The sequence below is a fragment of the Petromyzon marinus genome, chromosome 16 (genome assembly GCF_048934315.1).
Source record: "Petromyzon marinus isolate PM22_M1 ecotype Great Lakes invasive population chromosome 16, UKy_Petmar_22M1.pri1.0, whole genome shotgun sequence".
Taxonomy (NCBI): domain Eukaryota; kingdom Metazoa; phylum Chordata; class Hyperoartia; order Petromyzontiformes; family Petromyzontidae; genus Petromyzon; species Petromyzon marinus.
The window spans coordinates 13,981,203-14,000,117 of NC_133682.1; the positions used below are offsets into that span (position 1 = coordinate 13,981,203).

At 44.7% G+C, this 18,915-nt stretch overlaps 1 protein-coding gene across 2 annotated transcripts in view; it reads right to left on the bottom strand.

The window, feature by feature from the left end:
* TDO2 (tryptophan 2,3-dioxygenase) overlaps positions 1–18,915 on the bottom strand; it is a 114,783-nt gene that overhangs the window by 54,972 nt on the left and 40,896 nt on the right. The window lies entirely within an intron of this gene.

Below are 18,915 nucleotides of genomic sequence, written 5' to 3' on the forward strand. Positions count from 1 at the left end.
ATTTGCTCCCCAAGACACTGGTATGCTGTACTAATAACGAATTGGCATGTTCCGTTTATGTGACAAACGTTACTTAAGTGGCTGTGTTCGGTGATGGCGGGTTTAACGACACATTTATATATTTACATGATCTAACCCAAAAAACATTTATATTGAGGCGATGTAACCCAAAAACTTCTATGATGAATAAAAAAAATCTTCCAAACAAAATAACTGACTCATTCTTGAAAATTTTACGACCCTGATCTCTTTAGTTCTCGGTTGGTGAAACAAATAAACTTTAACTCATTCATGTCATGATTAATATGGTAGTTTGGTTTTTACATGCACACTGCGATTCTGTATTGGTTTTATGTCATAATATGAAGCATAAAGCATTTATCACAGTGAGCCGCGCAATATTAGGAAGCAAATCTCGATTGATAACTGATTTCTTGAGAATCGCTTTGAGTGTTTAGCTTGTTGTCCTTCCCCACACCTCCGATTAGCATGGTTAACTATGTACGGTGCAAAAGAAACTCGGCATACACACGATAGCTTGTGGCAGAAAACATCTGCAGCATTGGCATTGGAGACTTACTTCTACACACCTGATGATGATTGCTTGTGTTGCAGTCGAAACGTCGTGAGAATTGTATTTGTTATATTTTTATTATTTTATTGTTTCCCTTCAACGTGACTTTACCGAAAGAACCAAGAATATGAATTCCTGCAGTCACGAAAGCTTTAAATCAAAAATCTACAAAATCTTCTTACGCAGGAATCACAACGCAGGATTGAAAGTCACTCAAACATTTAGAGTGAAACTTCATTTATTAAAGTGCTTTTCAGATAATTGACTTTTTTTACTGCAGTAACATATTTATACACTGTTGCATTTTTATCAGATATCTGCCAATTTCACCAATTTCTCCTCAGATTTAAAGTAAAATAGCAGAACTTGGCGGGGATGCTTCTGTGGTGTAACGGTTCACACACTCGATTTGAAATGCAGGAGTCGCCGGTTCGATCTCCCAGTGTACATGGATTCAACCAGAGTCATCCGCTGGGCAGGTTGCGTGCGGTGGGGTCAAGTGGTGGATACTTCCACCTCTTCCAATACCTCTGGCCAGTGTGGCAGAGTATCACCAATCTATAGGATCTCTCTAGAGCCCTCCCTATTCGAATCCCTTCTGCCAGCAGTGGCGTGATCAAGATATCCCAGGGCTGACCCTTTATCCATTACCGAGGAGATATGCGAGAGATCTGCCACAGTGACTCAGACCAATTAAGGGTTGTGTGCAGAATGGCATAGGTGGGATGACAAGTCATTGTGTCTCGTTGACAAAAGCCCATCAATGTGGGTTACGTGCAGTGCAGTGGTGCATCTCTCTTAGCCTCCCATGAATAACAAGTTCCACCTTGCCCTGAAAGCCTGAATTTCCACTAAGTCTATTGGCAATAACGATAATACGAGTTTGGTAGAATGTGTTCGCACCATCTTCATAGCGCAAGGCTACCACAAAAGTGCTACATTGTTACTGGCAGTTACAGTGTGCCAGTAGGGCCAGTGCGGCAACACTCGACCCGTTTTTACAATAGGTATGTAATGTGCAGGTAATTGTTCAAACTTGAACGGGACACTGGCACACATGGCCTACTCTCTCTCGAATAGCGTCACAGGATCTCTAACAAAGCCTCTGGAGTCCTAAAATATTTTTTTCCAGGAATGTTTGGCCAAATTCTTCTCGATTAAATAGTTGGTCAAGAATCTGCACAATGTTCACGTGATGTCTATAATTGAGTGCAATACGAGCTGATATGTTGAACTGAACTTTTTTCGCACCATACGTAGCCCACAGTGCTAATCGCACAACAAGATAGCTCGATGTAAATATTTTATGTACCCACATTGAGTTGTTGGATACTAATGTGAAATTATATCACTCACTATTCATAACTGTAAAAAAAATCGTCACAGTGCCTTGAATATTAAGGGATTACAAATTTTGGAAAATAGCACATTGGGTGTTACATGGTGCAAATCTGTTTTTGATTTCAATAACAAAATATGTACCAACTCGTGTTCACACGAACTCGTTTCTATGTAAGTACACAGTGTTAGCTCTTAATACAAACATTGCATTCCGTGTATTGTTTATTTTAAAGACTGAAAAAAACATTTGTTTGGTAATTTCATAGTAAGTTATAGCTGAATGCTTGAGGTATTAATTAATTTGTTTCATATGCTAGCAGGCACTGTAATAATTAAATAACACAACACGAAAATGTGGTTTTCACAGCTGATGATGATTGCTTGTGTTGCAGTCAAAACGTCGTGAGCATTGTATTGTTTTATATTTTTATTATTTTATTGTTTCCCTTCTACGTGACTTTACCAAAAGAACCAAGAATATAAATATTACAGAATATGATAATGGAATTAAGTAGATGCATTATTATTCTTGTTTATCCAGGAAAGCCTACCCTTTGTCAGGAGAGTCTTGCCAAGTTTTTGCTGTTCGTAATCCCAATTGGGTCATTTGCAAGTAGTTGTTAAGCATTTGGATGTTTGGCCAATAAAAGTTACATTGTGTTGTGCTTTTTTATAGCATGAGGAATCGCATGCAGAACAGGGGGAGAATATAAAAACTCCACAAGGCGCCTGAGTTGGGAATCGAACCCAGGCTCTTCTTGCTCCAAGGCACAAGTGTCCCAACTGTGCTGCACTACCACCCAATGCCTTCGATGTGCTATTTATCGAAGCAAGCTGTTGGGCCGGTGCTTATAGTGGCCCATGAAGCTTTGTTGTGGCACTGGGTAGCTCAGAGGTGAGTGCTGAAATAGGACCACTGGGATCCTGAGTTTGAATCCGGTGCTCAAATCAGTTCCCTAAGCTCAGTGAGATGATGATTTCAGACTGACCACAGCTGTATCAAATTTCAACTCTGAAAATGAAGCAAAATCTTTTAATGTCATATAACTGATATTACTATGGAGCAGGGTGGGTAGGAAAGTGCTGCCCCCGTAATTTGTGGAAGAGGTCACTTCAAGGGTTTTCAGAAGAAGTTCCGTGATATCCACTTTGTTCTTTAATCAGGGGGGCTTGTTGTGGATGGATTCTTCTTCTCATGGCATGGCATCAATAGCACAACTAGGATAACATTATTTTACCAGGTAATGCCCACTGAGCTATACAGCTCTTTTTCAGCAGGGACTTGTCCACAAATGATAGCTCAACGAAGTGATATATCATGTGAACATGTATAGCAGCCAAATACTCTAAAGAAAATGTTTCCAGTCCCAAACCCATTCACATTGTCTCCCCAGTGCTTGTGTGGACCATAATGCACAAGGTCCTTAACTTAGGCTGAGTCATCCTAAAAGAGGTTCAAGCAGAGTTGATACAATTGCCGATGGTGGTGTGCATGACCATGAATCAGTTACCAAAATAGTAGCGCATTAGGCCACCCACTATGCAACCACCCCCCATGAAAATACAAACGCAGTGTACAATGCCCAAGCCCACACACACACGCATATATCAGACAAATGCACGCGAGTGACATATGTGAATATGTGAATAAGTACAACTGTGTTTTTCCATCTTAAAAATCAATCATTAAAATGGTTCAAATCGCATGCAGCAGCTGGCCAAAGCAACCAGTAATTAAGTCATCAGCATGCAGTTCTTTATGCTGTTCTTTTACTGCTGCATTGTCCGTAAAGTACAATTTGTTTCACGTATGAAACACAATTAATTATATTTCCCCCCCCCGCACCCCCCAGAACAAATCATTACATATATTTATTAAACATATACCTTTTGAATATGGTTAGGATATTGAACATCAGATATCTGCTGATGACTGGTTATGTACTTTTTCACATAGCGTGCTTTGGCACTCATAGCTGGGTTTACTGGTTTGAAGTGCGGAATTGTTGGTGTTGTTGCCGCGGCAGTTTCAGGGGACATAAACGCTAAATAATGCATGTAATAGTTTACTGTCAAGGGTGAATACCTCAGAAAATGTCAAAGACGTGTCATTAGAAATGTCACAGAGACATTGCCAATCGCCCGTCTGATGCACAAGCCCTCACGGTTTGATGAATGAAGGTTCACAACTTTCTTTTTTTATCCTGAAAATGCTAAGATCAATGTTTCATCACAGCCAAAGCTGCGGATGGCACCACGCCTCGTTGCCAATGCTTTCTGCCCACTGCCATATTCACCAGCTCATGTGACCCGAGCTCCCAGATCTGTCCTAGTCGTATCCCACCATAATGTAACTGCTCGACCCGAGCTGTAAGCGCTCTGATATGTGCATTGTCTTTGTACTGTTCACCTTTTGGCATTGTTTTCTAGTCTGACACTGGTGAGACTAGGCCATAAGGCTGTCTCTGGTGGAGGCCAATCAGTTTCAAAGACAATGCAAGTATATTATCAGAGCATGCTTGTTTGCATGTTTTTTTTGCCACAAGTACAGTACGTGTGGTTAATGCCGACTTGGTGTTTGAATATCTTCACACCTCTTTTATTGCCAGAAAGAGTAATACCTATTCTTAGATAGCATATTAGTTTTACTTTTTGTTTCAATAGGCTATCACCTAAGTTATCATTAAATTAATTGACAATTACAAACAGCTATTAACTATATCTTATTGGTTTCTTATGAAATACATGTACAGAGATCTAAACAAAATATAACATTGCTGATAAACGAACTTAATTTAATGTTACATTCACTAGAATCATATCAGTGTTTCCATCATTCAGTTTTTTATTCAATTAACCTGAAGATCACTTTAACCTCCCCTTATTCGGTATGCAATGGAACATTACGTTATGGGTTTTATTTTGTATCCAACTAAGTTGCAATTCTTGTCTAAAATACATGTGTAGTGTTGTCTAGAACGACTCAGTCGGACACATTGTTCCAAGTCACCTGCTTACACTTTTCCACCAGTTGTAGGCACTCCTATCTCTGTCTATATGGTCAATTTGTTAAGCAACTTCCCCTATCTAAATTTCGATTTAAAGCTTTCGTGACTGCAATGATTCATCTTCTTTGGTTCTTTCGGTAAAGTCACGTAGAATGAGAATAAAATAATAAATTGATAAAATAAAATAACACAATAATATTCTCACGACGTTTCGTCTGTTAGGACAGCGCTGGAGACTCCAGCGCTGTCCTACCAGACAGTCTCGTCCCTTCACCTGATGAAGGCCGCTTGTGTTGTGGCCGAAACGTCGTGAGAATATTATTGTGTTATTTTATTTTATCAATGTATTATTTTATTCTCATTCTACGTGACTTTACCGAAAGAACCAAAGAAGATTCCCCTATCTACTTTACACCTCGTTGCCCTGCCTGCGGCAGCTCTTCCCCTCAGCAGCTCCGCACTCACACCTCCGCACATGGACAGCAGCTCGCACACAGTTTGCACACAGCAGCGCTCACACAGAGGCTTCGCTCACACACAGCTTGCACACAGTCGTGCTCACACAGAGCTTGCACACAGAGCTTGCACACAGAGGCTTCGCTCACACAACTTGCACACAGCTTGCACACAGCAGCGCTCACACAGAGGCTTCGCTCACACAGAGCTTGCACACAGCAGCGCTCACACAGAGCTTCCCACACACAGAGCTTGCACACAGCTGCTCTCCTTCTGCACCGCTGCCCTCGCCTACGTTCCCTCAAACCCACTCACTCGTCCGATCCGGGCGGGGGGATCAACCATCACCCGCCCGGCGACTTGTGAGGGTTGAGGTCCGTATCTGACTTGAGCGGCAGCGGCGAAATGTCTTCACCTTGGTCCCAGCGCAATTCAGTAAAATCCACTTGTGTCTAAGGACTGGACACGAATTACAATTTACAGGCTGCAAAAAGTCTAGTTACATTAAATTATGACTATGGTACATCTGCTTTAGAATTATGGTGACGGACAACTTTGAGGACAGGAGTCCAAAATGATCGCCTTATTAGCCTTATGATGATGCAGCTGGATGAGGTGAGGTATACAGTGAGGCCGAAACGTCGTGAGAATATTATTGTGTTATTTTATTTTATCAATTTATTATTTTATTCTCATTCTACGTGAATTTACCGAAAGAACCAAAGAAGACTTCAAGTGTTTAAAACATATTTAAGAAATGCAGCTTTGATGAGGGTCCACGGTGAAGTATTAACCTATTCCACCCCAGAGGGATTGTGGGCTGAGTTGGCCACCCGTAAAGGGTCAAATTGTGAAATTGTGTCAAATTGTGTAATTGTGAGGCAGTAATGTCAGGTGACAAACCTTACTAATTGGCTGTGTCACGTGGTGGTGGGTTTAACGACACGTTTATATTCACGCAATATTACCCAATCAACCTTCATAACGTTGATTTTTGTCACGTATATGTAACCTCAACAGAAGTATATAACGGCATCTAAAACTAAACGTGACTATTATGTCAGTATGTTGATTGTATCCCACACGGGTCTATTTTTTCGCAGCCACTTGTAATCCGAGTGTGGGTTTTCCAGGTTAGGCTATTTGTTGATCATTGCTGTCTCCGAGTTTTCCCCATTCACCACTTGCAGGCATTAAAGGCGTCAACAGCAGTGTGTGGGAAAGAGCTTGCATGTTTAGTCTTCACTGTTATAAATTTTGCATTGTCCTGAAATTGAACGCAAAATGTTGTGGTCTAAATTTAATTAGTCATTTTTTTATTGTTGAAAACACGCAAGAGGAAATCTCGTTAAATTTTGCAGAACAAAATGTATTTCTCGATTTAAAGCTTTCGTGACTGCAAGGATTCATCTTCTTTGGTTCTTTCGGTAAAGTCACGTAGAATGAGAATAAAATAATAAATTGATAAAATAAAATAACACAATAATATTCTCACGACGTTTCGGCCACAACACAAGTGGCCTTCATCAGGTGAAGGGGACGAGACTGTCTGGAGGTCCGTTTCAACACATTACATAAAATCCGTGATCTGGTTCCGTCAGTAAAAAGATGTGATTCCGGACATACAGTACCCTGGTGTCTACAAACTAAGTTGCCTCTGTGGTAGTAGTTACATTGGAGAAACCAAACGCCATGTCTCGGAACGCATTCGTGAACACAAAGCAGACCTTAAACACGGTAGGACCAACACCTCGGCCGTGGCAGATCATTGTTATAATTCAGTAGGCTCACATGACATTGACTTTTCCAAGACAGAGGTTCTTTGTAAGCCATCGGGCTACCATGAGAGATTCGTTCATGAGGCTATCCACATATACAAGCACAGAGACAATTTCAACCGAGAAGATGGATTATGGCTTAGCAATTATTGGAAAGATTTGATAAACCATTTCATGTCTTAATTGATTGTTAACACTTACAGTGGCTTTCAGACCGCACACATTAATTTTTCGTCTCCCCCCTCCTCTTTTCAGAACATAGATGGACTATATTCTTAGTTCTTTCGGTAAAGTCACGTTGAAGGGAAACAATAAAATAATAAAATATATATAAAACAATAAAAATTCTCACGACGTTTCGACCATAACACAAACGGTCGTCATCAGGTGTGTCGGTTTGCATAAATGTATTTATTTTTCAATGGTGTATATATTTATTTACTTATTTTAAAAAACGTTTGCGTCACGCGCAGCGATTTCACAGTTTATTTAGAAGGACTAGTCCATCTATGTTCTGAAAAGAGGAGGGGGGAGACGAAAAATGTCATGTATGCTGTCTGAAAGCCACTGTAAGCGTGAACAATCAATTAAGACCTGAAATGCTTTATCAAATCTTTCCAATGATTGCTAAGCCAGAATCCATCTTCTCGGTTGAAATTGTCTCTGTGCTTGTATATGTGGATAGCCTAATGAACGAATCTCTCATGGTAGCCAGATGGCTTACAAAGAACCTCTGTCTTGGAAAAGTCAATGCCATGTGAGCCTACTGAATTATAACAATGATCTGCCACGGCCGAGGTGTTGGTCCTACCGTGTTTAAGGTCTGCTTTGTGTTAACGAATGCGGTCTGAGACATGGCATTTGGTTTATCCAATGTAACTACTACCACAGAGGCAACTTAGATTGTAGACACCAGGGTATTGTATGTCCGGAATCACATCTTTTACAGACGGAACCAGATCACGGATTTTATGTAATGTGTTGAAACGGACCTGGATCTTGTGTTTATTCAAGATTTTGGAGATCTTTTTTGTGATCCCCGCAATGTAGGGTAAAGTGATGGTTTTGAAAGGCTCCTCAAGAGGGTCCTTCTTCATGGTTTGAGTGATAGCTTTGCGGATTGTATAGTCGGAGTAACCATTAGCCTTAAGAGCTTGGTGTACGTGCTTGAGTTCACTGCCTATGTGTTCCTGGTCGGATATGCATTGGGCTCTATGATACAGAGTCTTGATGAGATAATTTTTCTGTGATGGATGGTGGTGGGAATCCAGTTTCAGATAAGCATACATATGGGTAGCTTTCCTGTAGACAGAGTGGCTCATTGAACCATCGGGTCTCTTTTTAATTAGGACGTCCAAAAAAGGTAGCTTGCCATCTTTTTCGACTTCCATGGTAAATCTGATGGCTGGATGTATGGAATTGATGTGGTCGAAGAATGGGTCTAGAGCAGGCCGGCCATGTGGCCAGATGACAAAAGTGTCATCCACGTACCTCTTCCATAACGTGGGGCGCAGAGTGGCAGTCTGGATGGCGTCAGTCTCAAATTTCTCCATGAAAATGTTAGCTATAACCAGAGATAGGGGGGGAGCCCATTGGGGTGCCCTCAGTTTGTTTGTAGAAAGTTCCATCTTGAGGAGCCTTTCAAAACCATCACTTTACCCTACATTGCAGGGATCACAAAAAAGATCTCCAAAATCTTGAATGAACACAAGATCCAGGTCCGTTTCAACACATTACATAAAATCCGTGATCTGGTTCCGTCTGTAAAAGACGTGATTCCGGACATACAATACCCTGGTGTCTACAAACTAAGTTGCCTCTGTGGTAGTAGTTACATTGGAGAAACCAAACGCCATGTCTCGGAACGCATTCGTGAACACAAAGCAGACCTTAAACACGGTAGGACCAACACCTCGGCCGTGGCAGATCATTGTTATAATTCAGTAGGCTCACATGACATTGACTTTTCCAAGACAGATGTTCTTTGTAAGCCATCTGGCTACCATGAGAGATTCGTTCATGAGGCTATCCACATATACAAGCACAGAGACAATTTCAACCGAGAAGATGGATTCTGGCTTAGCAATCATTGGAAAGATTTGATAAACCATTTCAGGTCTTAATTGATTGTTCACGCTTACAGTGGCTTTCAGACAGCATACATTAAATTTTTCGTCTCCCCCCTCCTCTTTTCAGAACATAGATGGACTAGTCCTTCTAAATAAACTGCCAAATCGCTGCGCGTGGCGCTAATGTTTTTTTTTTTATAAATAAATACACCGTTTAAAAATAAATAAATTTATGCAAACTGACACACCTGATGACGACCGTTTGTGTTATGGTCGAAACGTCGTGAGAATTTTTATTGTTATATATATTTTATTGTTTCCCTTCAACGTGACTTTACCGAAAGAACTAAGAATATGAATTGCTGCAGTCGCGAAAGCTTTAAATCAAAATAGAGGGACTAGCCCTTCTAAATAAACTGCCAAATCGCTGCGCGTGGCGCTGACGTTTTTTATAAATAAATAAATACACCGTTTAAAAATAAATAAATTTATGCAAACCGACACACCTGATGACGACCGTTTGTGTTATGGTCGATACGTCGTGATAATTTTTATTGTTTTATATATTTTTTTTTATTTTATTGTTTCCCTTCAACGTGACTTTACCGAAAGAGCTAAGAATATGTTCCTATACCTTGACAAAACAATAAACTATCACAAACTATCACAATCACCATTGCTAACACCATCTTATAACATATATATGGCTAATTTTACAACCAACGCTTTGCTTATCATAACAGCAAAGCACTGCAGTGATGTTTTAGTTACAGTATATGCTTGTACACCGTTGCTAGCACAATGTCTGATGTAATTTTGTTCTCTTTCAACTTAACCCTGAAAATCTCTCCCATCCTTCTTTAATACTGTAGCCATCCCGAGAATGTTTTAAGTTTCTTGCCCTTGTGCCTGTTATTCTAAAGGTTGGACTAACCCATTTTGTTCGCACTTCCGCAGTAGGACCTAGGAAGCCTTGCTGATGTTGCTGATGTTTCAAACACAGCCTATTTATATGTCCTCCACATATTGATTCTGGCTCTGAGTCAACATATTTTTTTTGTCACACTTCAGGAATCTTTCATTTCGGTGGGTCACCGTCCACTGCACCCCTCGCTCAGTTGCCACTTGCTCCCAACCTCAATCCTATTTTTTTTAACGATTGGGTTGTGATTCGAGCCGATGTCAGCAGCCCCTGCACACCGTTTTCATACCGACGTCATGTGGTCTTCTCAAGTTATACTATAATAGATTATACTTCAACACAGGTGATATTGTAATGCATAGGATATATCACTTTGCATTACTTAGTGTTGTTGCTATTGGGCATTGCAAATAACTTAGCATCGCACTACTTTAAAACTCATCACGATTTGTGTGAACTGCACAGTGAAGTCTCCTCAAAGCAGGAGAAAATAATTATTGAATAGCATTAATACGTTAAAATGAAAGCGATTTTTGTTGTTAGCCTTTGTGACAATATTCTGCAATCGAGTTGGAATATCAACCATAAACAATTGTAAAGTAAATGCAATCGCAAAATACGTTCTAATAATTGTCTGCGCCATATGCGTGCCAAACCAAATTGTCGCAACCGAAGGAAACCAAACACGCATGGGGTCAGCAGGACATCTCCAGTGGCCAATCAGTCTGGAAGCTTCTGCTACTCCCACTTTTTCAAACCCCATTAGTTTGCCCTTCCCTGAGTCCTAACACTGCTGCTGCTGATAACGCAGACCATGTTGACGTAAAAGGTCCCCCTGCTAACGCAGCCAATGGGGGGCGAGCGGGCGACACTCCTCTCTGTTTGTCTCGTCTCTCTGCGTCTCTTTCCCTTCGCATCTCCGTCGTGTCTCTTTGTATCTCTGCCAGCTACTCTTTTGAGCACGAATTCAGCATAGAGCCACACGCAGCAAGGAATAACACTCCAACTCTCTCTCTGCCACGCAAATACAATCTCCTTGCTACATGTGCCATCTCAATGCCCTGCTGGTAGGCATCTCACACACACCCGTGGTTAGGGTATGCACACAAAGCGTCGTTCGATTAACTTTCCAAACTAACCCACGAGTGAGCGTTAATCAAATTTATCACCACCTCTACCACCAGCTCATGTGCATGCAGGTGCGGTTGCATCTGGAGGTAATGTCATGACGCTGTGGCTTTTCAGCATTGCAGGTGATCACCCGAAACCCAGAGCAGTGGCAGAGTGAGCACACACCCAGTGACGACATGTCATGTACCCTCTCTGCCACGGCTGGCTGTACACAACATTAATTTTACGTGGGAATTATAAAAAAAAATCATCCACGTGAAGAGCTTCATTACTCGCTTCTGGGTATATACCAAATTACGTCGCACATTACTCAACATGATAACTTCATTAGTCATCACCAATGGGTTAGATTTGTAATTAATCTGATGGCTGTTTCCATATTCACCATGAGTACATCATGAAATTAATAAACCTTGAACTTTAATGTCAGCATTCAATTTCTAGCCTTACATTGCCTGGCCATTTAATTTTGTGTACACTTACATTTTTGGGCATGCATGATGTGACCTTTTAAATAAAATATCAGAGCTTAGTGCGCCTGAAAAATATAATTTGCATGTTCACTGTGCACACAACATAAACACGCATCACGTAGACATTCAAATATGAAATCAAAGCGTACGTTCATGCAAATGCTTAACGTGAGTCCAGCCTCAATCCGATTTCACAATCGCAGGACACAAACACTCATTTCCCCTTCTTCACCCTGGCCTGTTGACTCAAATAATTCTGAATGCTTTTAAAACACATGTGATTTTTATCGCTTTTTTGTCAGCTAAGGTGAGATGGACCTAGGATTGAGGAGAGGTTATCACCCCCACACATAAAGCCGTATGTATGTTGTATGATTTATAGCGTGCCCCTCATCTCCACACACCTGGTCTCCCCTTAGAATGCTTGTTACCTTTTCCCCCTTCCCCATATATAAATTATACATATATATAACATCTTACTCTCTCCCCTCCCGACGGAAGATCTCCACCTGTTGAGGCATTGAGCCTTCCACCCCTCACCTAAGTATGCTTCTGAAGCACCAGAAGTCCTCCCTCACCCACGCGGTTATGCTGTCCCCCATCCCCAGACAAACCTTCATGGCGCGTTGCACCGGGCTTTGCGTGCTTACCGCAATATATAAAACAAAACAAAAATTAAGTAAATTTTACACATCCTACAAATTGGCCAGCGTCACGCACGTCTGCACCCCATCAACTAGGACGTGTGCAATGTGCGCGATGCTATAATTATACACGGGGGGCACGCACGCTGTGTGTGAAGTGACGCGGTGTGAACGAAGCGGGCGACAGGGAATCTTCCCTGGTGGCAACTTGCTGACAATGCAGATGGGGCGTGCGCATGTGGGGAGGTCTCATTCCCCCGTATTTGTGCGATTTGCACCACAGTGTCTCCACGTGCTCAAGTAGATGTTTTAGGCACTATCCACAAAACAAATGCGCTTCAGGATGACATTTCTGAGCTAAGCAATGTTGAGCCTGGCTAGTGCTTGGATGGGAGACCATCGGACAATACCAGGTGTTAGGAGCACGGGCTGCATGATGACCAAGATATGAAAGTCCCATACAGTTCTTCCCTCATATCTACAGGTTTTTTTATGGGCACTGGTTTCATTCGGCATGCCTAACTTTGGCCAAACCTTAATATAACATCATGGGACCTTCTTTGCCAGTAAAACAATATGAGAATAGGTTTTCACCCTTTTTTCTGGCAACAAAACAGGTGTTAAGATGTTAAAACACCAAACTGAAACCTTTTACAAGGAATCATGTCTGCATTAACCATAATACTTGAGGTCAGAATGCTAACAAAAAACGTATTCTGATAATATATGCATTGTCTTTTGGCGTCCTATAGTCTAACACAGTTTTGAGACGACGAAAGCTGTCTCTGGTGTGGACCAATCAGTTTCAAAGACAATGCATATATTATCAGAGTACGTTTTTTGTTGCATAAGTGTAGAATAAACGTTGTTGCCTCCTAAATAGTGTCTCTGACATTTAAAATAACGAGTTAGGAAAGAATAGTCAAATTAATACGTCAAGATTTGACACTCACCGTGATGTCCACGGATGATGAAGATGACGGTGAATTGATTCCCCAGACAGCCCCGGGAACCGGGAGCCCAGAGAGGAACCCCACGGAGGCGCTCCCCGCGGAGCAGCTCGAGGAAAACTACACCTCGGCGCTATGGCCGCCAGCAGGGGGACGCCGGTTAAGAAGCACGTGCATCGCCGACCTGTTGTCTGGAGTGGCGGCGCTTGTGGCCGAGATCGAGATGGAAGAGCCGGATGGAGAAGCAGTGGACGCGGGAAAAGCGAGGAGACAGCCCGGCCGCCGCCATTTCACGAGCGCAGGAAGCTGCGGAGCCGCAGCTCGCGCGGGTGGCCGCCATTTTGTCAGCAGGGCGGGAAACCGCTCCCGCCAAATTTGACGTACCGCCGATTTCGAGCTCAGAGATACCCACCCTGGGGAAGTGGCTGCCATTCGAAAGGGAATTCGCTGCCTCTGGGGGCGATTGGGCAGCCTTTCAAAGAAGATTTTCTGCAACGTGCGAACTAGCTGGATGGACTGACGCTGAGGCATTGCGTGTGCTGCCTACAATGCTAGATGACGATGCCTTATCGGCTTTTTATGCAATTCCCCAGTTGGAGAGGACAACGTTGGCAACGGTGTGCATGCAGATGGCATATATTTTTAACCCGCCATCCAACGTGTGACAGAAGTTTGCCACGCGGAGATGGGGGGAGGCTGAGACGTCCCTCACCTTCTGCAGCGTGCTAATGTCGCTGGGCCATGTGGCATACCCTAAAATTGATCAGGCGGGGTTGGACTCTCTGGTTCTTGAACAACTGATGGTGTTGGCACGGGACATGAACGTCTTTTTGCCCGCCACAGAAGATGACGACAAAACATCTCTTAGGGTAGCGCGCTGTATCCAGGTGCACTGTAATTTGCGGCGGTGAGTTGTGGTCCAGGGTTGCGTTGAACTACCGTTGGGGTGTCGGTTGGCATTTATGTCGGCCCTGACTCGATTTAGTGCGGCGAATGTTACAGTTCAGGCCCTGGTGAGGGAGACTGTTTCAGTTCCCCTGGGAGCACATATGCCTGTGTGAAAGCAGCTCGACCGAGAAGTTACTGCGGGGCGGGTTCTCTTGACCCCCTCAAACAGGGCAGTTAAGGGTCTCATGCTGGTGGGAGCCCAGATGATCGTGAGGGGGGATCAGAAATGCAGGATTGCGTACCGCTGTTGTGCAGGCGGGTACGGTTTTGGCTTACGCGATGGCTGCATGTTGTGAAGAGACCAGCAAAGTAGCTGCTCATGTTGAGGTTTCAGTGGAGTGTAGAGCGGCGGCGGACGAGACGTGGATGGATGCGTTGTGCGCTGAGAACCCGGATTTGACAAATGAGCAGAAGGGCGAGTTACGCGCCTTGCTCCAGGAGTTCTCTGACGTTTTTATCAAAAGTAAATTTGATATGGGACGCACATCTTTGATGCATCATCATATTGATAAAGGTAATGCTGCTCCCATCCGACAAAATTCATTTCGGTTTAGCCCGAAGGAAAAGGACCATTTGCATCAGGCGGTCGACAAGATGTTGGCCACCGACATTATTTCTCCATCCACCAGTCCGTGGGGAGCACTAATCGTTCTGGTTAGGAAGAAGTATGGTAGGTTTTGCGTGGATTTTAGAAAATTGAACAAGGTCTCTGTGGCTGACGTTTATCCGCTCCCACGGGTGGACAATTCATTGGATCCATTTTCGTGTGCATGATTATTTTCCACCTTGGATTTGCTGTCAGGGTTTTGGCAGTTGCCCTTGGATGAAAACTTAAAGCCAAAAACAGCATTTTGCACCCCACAAGGGCTTTTTCAGTTTAACTGTTTATCGATGGGACTCCATTCGGCCCCAGTTACGTTTCAGCGACTGATAGAATTGGTATTATCGGGACTCCAGTGGGATTTTCAGAGCACGTTTCAAGAGCACTTACAGCAATTGCACTTGGTGTTTGATAAAATGCAGGCGGCAAATTTGAAATTTAAGCTGCAGAAGTGTCATGGTAAACCACCAAGTCGGTGGGTGACGTTCGCAGTTTTGTGGGGTTCGTGTCATATTATTGCCGCTTTGTGCCCAAGTTTGTGACAGTCGTGAAGCCGCTCCATGCCCTTACTGCTAAGGGTCAGAGATTTCAGTGGGGGGAGAAGGAGGAGGCCGCTTTTGTTGCGTTGCGAGATGGTCTCATGAATGCGCCTCCTCTTCGCTACCCCAATTTCTCTGTGACGTTTGTGCTGGACACAGATGCCAGTGACACTGGAATAGGCACTGTGTTATTGCAGGTAGAAAACGGGGTAGAAAGCGTGGTCATGTACGGGAGCAGGGTGCTGTCTCCCGCAGAGCAGCGTTTTTGTGTTACCCGTCGTGAGTTGCTAGCCATCATTAACTTCGTGCAGCAGCACCGGCCGTACCTATCCGGTAGACATTTTGTGGTACGTATGGATCACGCGGCTCTGCACTATGCACTATGAGTTGATCAACCATAGGGACAGCTCTCGCGCTGGTTAGAGGTTTTGCAGGATAACTCCTTCACAGTCACCTTACAGAAAGGGGTTGCGCCGCTGTAATTGCGGGCGCTTTGTCGTGGTTGCCGTCGAAAGACCAGTGTGCGTGTTTGACTGGGGCAGGGCGTTGTAAACCAGTAGGTGATAGGGTGCCTTGCGCAATGGTGGCATCTGTGGATGTTTCACCACTCGTAGCGACAGTCGCGCGTGACAGTACCATCGGTTTTGCGCTCAACGAGTGAGGACGCCTCCAGGTGGAGGACACTTCCCTTTTGAAGATGCGTTGCCACGTCAGTACAGCGAACTGCAGAAGGGGCCCAGGGGATATATCCCCGGTGGTCATCAGGGATAGGCTGTTTATGAGGTTGGATGTAGAAGTGCAGCGCCAATGCATCGTGGTGCCGACTGTCCTGCAGGGAAAAGTCATTAGGGCTGACCATGTGCGGCTAATGGACCTTGGTGTGCAGAACACATTGTCTTCTTTGAAGCGTGACTTCTTCTGGCCCGGGATGTCTGAAGACGTCCACAACATCCTGCAAAAAATGTGTGGAGTGTGCGCGTCGAAAACCCCCACCAAGGCTAGGCCGACCACTTCTGCAGTCTATTGGGGTGTCGCGCATAAACGAGCTTGTCGCTCTTGACATCCTCGGCCTGTTTCCCACCACGCCGAGAGGAAATACATTTCTGCTCATGGGAGTAGAATACCTGGCACGGTGGGCTGTTGCATGGCCCCGGCAGGATCAATCATGTTGCGTCCATTACCGACGCTTTTCATTAATGGGTATGTCTGGGACAAAGGGGCCCCGGAGCGTCTCCTTTCGGACGAAGGCCGTAATTTTTCTTCCAAGTTGTTCAAGGATGTGTGCGACCTATTGGGTACTAGACTGATGGGATGGTGGAATGACGGAATAGGACTCTCATGGCCATGTTGTGCCAGAAGGTGAACGAAGCACAGTCCGACTGGGATTTACACGTTCCGGGCGTCCTCGCGGCCTATAGAATTGCCCCTCATGCCTCTACCGGATTCTCCCCGTTCTTTTTGACTTACGGGAGAGAGTGTGACCCCCCCATGGAGGCCCAGTTGAATATTGACTCATTTACTAAAAAGACTGCTGTACCGGAACTTATACTCCTCACGCTTAAACGTTTGACTGATGCACGGGAGGCGTCCTGTCTTAATTCGGCTAAATGGCAAGTGTCCAACGAAAAACTGACGGGGCTCCGGGAGTCAGGGAAGCCGTGGAATGTCGGGGAAAGGGTTTGGCTGCATTGCCCTCAGGTGCCCTTGGACATGTCTTCTAAGCTACATAGACCGTGGCAGGGCCCGATCGAGGTGATAGAGGTCAAGAGGCCCCAATGTGTTCGGATCCAGGTCGGTCACAGACATCGGTACGTGCACCTGTCGCGACTGAAACCGTATTTTCCGCCTTGTCTAGATGTTTCATCCCAACTGTCCCGGAGGCCGGATGTCTGATGTACCTGACGAGCCTGGGCATGCAATTACTGAGGTTGTGCCTTAGCGAATTTATGTTCCTCCGCCCACAGGGATCCAGCACTTGACGACCGCGGAGCTGTCCGTCACGCCGTCGGAAAGCCATCCAACGGGGAGGGAGCGGCTGACATCCACTTCCCCGTTAGGCCAACTTCAAGTTGTCCCTGGGGCCCCCGGTAAACCTGCCCTTGTTCAGCCTGGGAGCCCGGCGACGAGAATCCGTTTAGAAACTGAGGTTTAAATGACCACCCTGGTCATCCTATTTATTCGGACACCTCCTGGCAAGAGGCCGCAGCCACGAGCCGGGCTGCATTTGTCGGTTGAACTGGGTCCTTCCTGGATTTGTGGGTGGCGGCGGGTCAGCAGCCATCGGGTATTGTACATAGTCCGGGTGTGGGTCATTACGGTGCGTCAAACATGTATTTGTGTGTTGTTGGTTCTTGTTGTTGCCTTGCGAGGGGAAGGGGCTTCCTATTGTTGTTGCTATTCATTGCGAGGAGGTCTTTCAAATTGTTATGTCGCTGTTGATTGCAGGAAGTCTTCCAGTTGTTGTGGTTACCATTGACTCACGAGAGGGGCTGACGTTTTTTGTTGGTCCAGTTGACTTGCGAGCTAGGGGCTTCCACTTTTTTTTGTGTTGTGTTCCGGTGGTCCGTCCTGCTGTGCAAGATATAGCGATCAGCCGGGACGGCTGAGTTTGATAAGGGGGGGAGTGATGTAGTGATGTTAAATGGATCACTATGGCACGTAGCGCCAAGTGCCGTAGAAATGGGCGCTGAGGCTAACACACTGTACAGTACCATACAGTCGGTCACTAGGGGCATGATACTGGGTGCTGGCAGAAGAGAACCAGATTAGTCCTACCGACAGAGTAGGGGATAGCAGCCTCCGCCAGCGCCGCAAGTAATTGCCACAGAGTGGTGGGGGCAGCTGGCAGATGGGGGGGCATATGAGGATGAGTCACCCCGGCACCGGGTTAAGAACGTGATGGGCCGGGGTGAGGAATGTGGGCAAAAGGTGAACGAGGGGACACGGGAAGAGTAGCTGAGAAACTTCTGGATAGTTCATGAGGGGGGCATGGTTAAGGGTGGAGCAAGAGAGGGAACAGGTGTAAGGTGGTCTGGAACCTTCGGGAATATTCCAGAGGTAGGCGCGGCCGGGGGTGGAGCTAGGCCGTACCAAGAGGGATAAAAGGGAAGCTCCGATCGAATATCAGGGCTGTCTGAAGGTGAAGTAGAACTCAAGTGCTACGTCTTCAACGTCGTGGTTCAGACAGCATGTTGACTGCTCTGACCCAATTATAGTTATCCTGTATGTGTGAGAGATAGGTGTATTGTAGTCCCGGGTGTAACGAGAGTGAGAAATATGTGAATTAGTCCCGTGTGTAATGGTGTTGCCTAAGTGTAAAATAAACGTTGTTGCCTCCTAAATAGTGTCTCTGAAATGACTCACTTCAGCAGTAGTAGGGTTTTCAAATGGTCGTGGCTGTATAATGAGATTTGGTTCACATATATAATTAATGTACAGCATTCTGGGATGCTATTAGCATGAATGACTCGATATTAAATGA